We start from the raw sequence: 7,155 nt of genomic DNA, 5'->3' as shown, positions 1-7,155 counted from the left end.
CAGCTTTCCTGCACCTCTGATGCTGCTTGGCCTGCTGTGTTCATCCAACTCTACACCTTGTTATCTCAGATTCTCCAGCATCTGCAGTTCCTACTACAGCTGAAAGATATAATTTCTCTGGGCAATGCCTTGACCAATCAGAGTCAATCTGCCTGGATTAAAATTTAAGAAGAGCTTGGTAGTTAACTGCCAGTCATCATCTAACTGTTACAGTTCCCATGATAACTCTTCTACCAAGCAGAATTGACTTGCCAACTAACCAGAACTCTCTTCTCTTATGGTATAAAGTTGGTTGGTTTCCTTCATATTGGTGGTCCTTGTGAATTCTCCTGATGAGTGCAAGGTTAAAAAAAACTTTGACAAGTTATGTCTTTTTCTGCAATATTTAGAATATTGTTGTTTGGTTTAGAATGTAATGAATTGTCTGAGCTGTTGTGGTAGAATTTGCCACAGTTATCAAATTGTGAGCAGCGTTTTCAGAGCATGCTGTTAGATTTCAATTAGTATGAAGCCACCTCAGTGAGGTAGAGCTCTTAACAAAAATAATTATTTTTTTCAGCTTTGTACTTACACAGCATTAACAAGAATGAGAAAACCTCAAGGAAAAGCTGTATAATCGCAATAAACATTGAATGAACACAGCATGCCAAAGGTATGTAATCTACTGAATTCCTGGTTCACTTATACACCTTACCTGCATGACCATTATCTCTATTCCAGCAGTGACATCTCCTAAGAATACAGCAGCAGTCAACTGAATACTGACTGATAACATCCGTTTTTCAGAGTTCAACTAAAGGTTAGGTACATGACTGAGCTTTAACATAACTGACCTGTGAAAAAAGGATAATAAAATGCATACACCCAAACTGTAACCCTCTTGGCATTAACCTCCATAAACTCCTTCATACTACAGGCATGAAAGCAGCAGACAGTGTGCAGTTCACTCTCTGCTGTGTGTAAACACTGCCAATCTTTGATATTCTAATAAATTCAGAAATTAAGAGATTATGAGAACAGGTTTGCATACAGCTATGAAACTGCTATTTTTATTTTTACTGTTGGAACAACTGAGTCACATAAAGAGTCTAACAACAACCATGAAATCATTGTTGATTGTCAGAAAAACCCATTTGGTTCCCTAATATCCTTTAGGGAAGGAAACTGCCATCCATACCTCATTTGGTCTACATGTGACTCCAGACCAACAGCAATTATTGACTCTTAACTATCCTCTGGATAAAAAGGGGTGGGTAATAAATGCTTGCCTAGCCAGCAATGCCCACATCCCATGGACGAGTAAACAAAATAGAAACTGAAATAATTGGTTTACTTTTAGATACACAGTGGCTCAGACTTGCAGAACAACTCAATTGACTGTGCATTTTTCATAAACATCAAAACATGCTGTTTGTTCCTGCACAGATAGAAACTGCAAATGTGTAACTAGGAGCAAAATTGCTCTACCTACAGTGAGTCAAATTGGAGACAAGTTGAGATATATAAAGGTGTGGCAGTACAATTTAGTGCCACAGACTCCAGTATCATTTGATCCCAACTTTAAAAAATTGGTTTCATCCCTGAACAGGAGGGAGCCAACCAGGTAACATTGTTGGTGACAATGGCTGGCATGTTAACAGCTAGAGGATGATGGACTGGGAAGGGTGTGAGCTGGTAAAACATTGGGGATCCACTTTGGGATAGTTTCTAATTTTGCCAGCACGATGGTGGAGACGGCAGATTAGGTAGTGTTTGGGCTCCTGGCCTATACAATCCCTTTTGGCTTACCAGCCACATCCTTCATTTTTAAAAATTTTTTTAAAATTATTTCTTATTATTATTTCTTTATTTCACCTTTTGTCTCAAATTCATCTTTTCTTCTCTCTGTGGCTGAGGTTTGGCAGTTTTGGTTGGACAGCACCGGGTCCGCAGCAGTTTTAGACAGGCCCCCAGTCCTCAGCAGTTTCGACAGACCCCTGGTTCTTGACAGTTTCAAGAGGACCCAACCCTGACCCACCCTGGACCTCAGCAGTTGGACAGGCCCCTGTCTTTGGCAATGACCCGGTTTGTGAAACCAAGAGGCCGTGGTATGAACAAAAAATAATATTTATTTTAACTCTTTTAAAATACATAATTCATGTAATTAAATGGTGCTGTTTTTGTGGTGACTCATATAAATGTTACTGTATTTTCACAAATATAATAACAATAAATTTCTACCTATCTCCTGGTGCTGACATGCTGTGGGAGAAATTTCCAGTCTTGAGACCAGTTGCAGCTCAGCTGTCCACAACCCAGAGTTATGTAACCAGTTTGAGTAAATAAAGGTCCAAATTAGAGACATTTTCCCAGAGTCCTGAAATTTCCAGAGCAACCTCTCAACCACGGTTAGTGGACACTATCAGCTATGTGGAGGTGGTCTCCCAATGGCTTTCCCAGTGAGCTATCAGAGCTGGATGCCCCATGGCCCAGAGAGGTGGGCACCTGTTACAAAGACCATCCTCTCATCCCTACACAGCCATTGAAGGAGTTTTACATCTCTTCATTGGGCGTGTGCTTGGCCTTGGTGAGAAAACTCTATGGTTTGCCACTGTGGTGAGGGCATTACACAATGGAAACACCTTCAGGTATGACAAGGAACCTCAGTATTGGCCATCCCTCTTGGCGATATCTCTAAAGCTGGAGAGCAGTCAGTCCTTTGAAAGGGGCAGCAGTGTGGAAGGTTGATTTACCTTCCTCAATTAGCCACGGCTCCTCATTAACTAAATAGGCACAACAACATTACTTTGCCAGCCCCTGGTTGCACGGAGGTGCCTTTCACTTTACATCCCAGTGTCTGGACTTTGTTGTTCATGACAACATTTTTACCCAATGTTTTTATCCATTCTGCATATTGAAAAGGATGTCACAGCATTATGTACCTCAATTGGTGCACAATTGTCTCACAGTTGGTGCAGCAATTTCTGCTCCTAATTATGCAATGTTGTTTATACCTACACATGACACCCCCACACCAACATAACACCCCTCCCCATACCCCTCATCCCCGAACCAGGAGTAGTAAGCATGTAAGTCACACAATTAATGATCTTGTTCTGTTGGGCATCTTTTAGGATCCCACCAACAATTTTCCCTTAACTACCAATGCAGACTTCACAGGATTTCCTTACACACACATTTGCACTCTGGCCACCTTCAGCATTCTCATTTTTCTTGCCACTGTTCAATACATAATGTGCAAAAATGTGATACATCCTGTAAAATAAAAACAAAGTACTGTGGATCTTGGAGAAATTAAATGAAGACAGATGTACTGTAGAAACTCAGCAACTCTGGCAGCATCTGTGGAAAGAGAAACAGAGTTAGTGTTTTGAGTCCAGTATGACTCTTCTTCACATTGTTATAAAGTAATGCATGTTATCTTTGTAGAGAAATTGAAAGAATTGAGAATTTGAATTAAAAAACATTTAGCATGCTTAATGAGTCATATTCATATGATGCCCAACAGAACAAGATCATTAATTGTGTGACTTACATGCTTACTACTCCTGGTTCGGGGATGAGGGGTAAGGGGAGGGGTGTTATGTTGGTGTGGGGGTGTCATGTGTAGGTATAAACAACATTGCATAATTAGGAGCAGAAATTGCTGCACCAACTGTGAGACAATTGTGCACCAATTGAGGTACATAATGCTGTGACATCCTTTTCAATATGCAGAATGGATAAAAACATTGGGTAAAAATGTTGTCATGAACAACAAAGTCCAGACACTGGGATGTAAAGTGAAAGGCACCTCCGTGCAACCAGGGGCTGGCAAAGTAATGTTGTTGTGCCTATTTAGTTAATGAGGAGCCGTGGCTAATTGAGGAAGGTAAATCAAGGTGGGACCTTTTACATTTGCAATGTACACAGAGGGTCTGGGCCGTGAAGTCAGTTGTAGTGTAGTCAAATGTGTTGTTAAAATAAGAATAGCAATATCAGCTTCAAAAAAATTCACAGAAAGATATCTAGGTGAATTATGCTGTTAAACAAATACACAGCAGATTAGATTTAACCCTGATAACTGCTTATAATAGCTAGAGCTCAAGCAATTTCTTCTCCCATTTTCTTCAGTGGTAATAATAAGAATAATAACAGTAATAAGGCATCAAGGGATATAGAGTGAAAGTGAGAATATGGCATTGAAATAAAGGATCACCACTGACTGGTGAAGCAGGCTTAAAGGACTGAATGGCCCACTCCTGCACCTAGTTTGCGTATAATGTGAGACATACATATAATTGAATGGGCCCATATTCAGTATTTGCGCACTTGATCACCACAATTTTGTGTCTATAATTTTCATTCCAATATGCTCGTCTACTTGGGAGCACAGAAAATTGATCCTTGTGAATTTGCAAATGCGATATAGTGGTGTGGCTAAGTGATCATGGGCCCAAAATCAGACATTCTAAGTTGACCCACAGCTGAAGAAATTGGCCCTGACAGAAAATTGACCAAGCTAAATTAAACAGCAGTTATAGGCTACAGAAAACAGTGGAAACCAAGGTCAAAAAGGTCACAAAGGTTCAAGGGGAACCAGTTACAACCAACCTGAGGGTTGCATATTGGGGAAGTGTTGATCAGACGTCCAGTCAGTGCCTGAGTTTGTGTGCACTTTACACCTCCTGGCCTGGCTTCGGTGATGGATCTTCGGAGACTCAAACCGAGTTCACGATCTCATCGGCCAAATCCCACAGAACATTCTAGAAGGTCAGGGGTGAGGGAGGTAAGAACACACACTGGATGCCATTCTCTCGGCCACCTGGAGACAGATAAAGAGAGAGAGAGAGAGATCCATGTTGGAGAGGAAGTGGATTCCTATGGCCCAGCTCAAATATATGGATTACTGCAGGTAATAACTTTTCTCGGTTGGATAGTGCTAAATAAAGAGTAAATATGAGAGTGTAAACAAGTAAACTGAAGTCTGTGAAGCTTTGTCCATCCCACCAACAGGAGCACTTGTGTAAAGTCTTTTTAATATATAAACTGGTCAAAGTGTTCAAAACATGGACAACAGCGCTAATGTACAACACTGACTACAGATAACTGCCCTGATCTGTAACTTGATGTGTACTGATGACGTTGCACTAGTAGTCCATATCAAAGATTATTTGTAGATCTGAAATATTAACAGATTGTGCTGGAGAAAATCCCAGGTCTGGCAGCATCTGCAAAGAGAGAAACAATATTAACGTTTTGAGTCCCATATGTATCTCCTTCAGACAGCATTTATTTGGAAACCAGTTCTCCTGGGTTTGTGAGGAATCTGAACTCTTTTTTATTCATTTGTGGGATGTGGGCATCGCTGGCTGGGCAGCATTTCTTGCCCGTCACTGGTTGCCCTTCAGAAGGCGGTGGTGAGCTGCCTTCTTCAACCACTGCAGTCCACCAGCTGCAGGTTGACCCACAATGCCATTAGGGAGGGAATTCCAGGATTTTGACCCAGCAATAGTGAAAGATCTGGCAATTAGCATCGGGAAGACCAAAGTTATGGGCCAGGATATTGAAGCTTCACCTTTAATTAACATCGACAATTTTATTCTGGAGATTTCTGACAGCTTCACATACCTTGGATCAACAATTCCCAGCCATCTTTCCTTCAATGCCAAATCAGCACTAGAATTATCAAGGCAGGAGTTATCATGTCGAAATTGAGAAGTCTACTGTGAACCAATAGCAAATCAAATAAAAATATAAAACTCTATTTTGTTTTCAGCACCCTCCTGTATAGGATCAATGCGTAGCCAACTTTTGTGAGCCAAGAAAAATGGTCGAACAGTTTGTTCCACCTCTGCTTCAGACACATAATGGGCATCCACTGGCAATGCAGAGCACCGAGCATGGGAATACACTCACGTGCAGGAATCCACAATATGTTTGCACTATTGAGTCAATGCTGAATACATTGGCTAGGTCTTCTGAGGCAAATAGATGATTGCCACAGCCCCAGTGCCATTTTCTATGGTGAGCTTGCTGTTAGCACAACACCATCTGCATCTGTGCAATAAGGATCTCTGCAAGTGAAGCTTCAAACTGACCACAACTCAAGTTGTCTGAAAACATGGGAAGTCCTTGCTGCTGACCGAAGTGCCTGGAGCCAAGCTGTCAGGAAGGACATAGAAAAGCAGAAGATTAACAACCAGATGGTAGAAAAGAGAACCTGCCAGAAGGAAAAAAACATTGGTCAACCAAAGCTAATGTACCACCTGTGGAAGGGACATGCTGCTCACAAATTCGGCTGAAAGGCTACAGTAGATGTTGTTCTGTCCAGAAATGACATACAATTCAGATACAGTCAGTCATCTCCCAAGCCATCAGTGCTCAGTTTTGGATGCCACACTCTAGAATGTACCTCTGAATATGTTAGCAAGCAAAGGTTTAGTGCATTTGGAAGTTATTGTTATGTTTTGTTTTACATTGAATAAAAAGTATACAGCTGAAAAATAAGTCATTTGGACATGGTTTCATTTCTGATAACTGTGAATGTCTGTGGATTGTCTGGATATTTATTAACAAGCATTTTAATGAGGCTTTTAAAAACCTTTGAGGTGTATCATTCAGTGTTTTGTAAAATGAAGAGTAGAAGAGAAAAAAATTGGGTTGTTGTCTTATGTGCTGTGTGATGTGCCATATGACACATGAGAAAGACCTGAAAAAGCAACTTTGCTGTTTAGCAGTCTCCCAAACAGTCAGGGCTGGACAAAAGATGTTCTGAGTGGATTGATGCCTGTATGAGAAAGCCCACAAAAGAAAAGACTTTCGAAGAAGAATTTAAGGAATCCATGTTAAGAATTAAGTGAGCCTTGTTAACATTTGTTTAAAGATCTCATGATGATACATTAACTAAAGAAGATATTGTCAATGCAGGAGTTTACCATTAAGAAACCGAGTATAGTTATGCCAACCAAATGAGAAACTGAAGTAGAAACTAAGTAACTCATCACTGAACTTTGACTATCTCTAGCATTGTTTTGATAACCGAAATATTGACATTTTATTTCTAATATTTGCAATAAGGTCATTTTAAATAGTTCTTATGTAATCTAAAATAGTTGAACTTTTTCCCTTTTACTTGTAAGAAACTTTACATTTCTTCTGTTAAAATTGTATTGG

At 40.3% G+C, this 7,155-nt stretch overlaps 1 long non-coding RNA gene across 1 annotated transcript in view; it reads left to right on the top strand.

Moving 5' to 3' along the window:
- Positions 1–6,925, top strand: part of LOC125482890 — an 18,812-nt gene extending 11,887 nt beyond the window's left edge. Inside the window, exons 2-4 of the long non-coding RNA XR_007261877.1 lie at positions 560–652; positions 1,896–2,087; positions 5,759–6,925. This is a non-coding gene — a long non-coding RNA (uncharacterized LOC125482890). The remainder of the gene's footprint in view (positions 1–559; positions 653–1,895; positions 2,088–5,758) is intronic.
- The last annotated feature ends 230 nt before the right edge of the window (positions 6,926–7,155 follow it).

This window comes from Rhincodon typus, chromosome 4 (genome assembly GCF_021869965.1).
Source record: "Rhincodon typus isolate 14 chromosome 4, sRhiTyp1.1, whole genome shotgun sequence".
NCBI classification, from domain to species: Eukaryota; Metazoa; Chordata; class Chondrichthyes; order Orectolobiformes; family Rhincodontidae; genus Rhincodon; species Rhincodon typus.
This window is presented reverse-complemented; position numbering and strand designations above follow the sequence as displayed.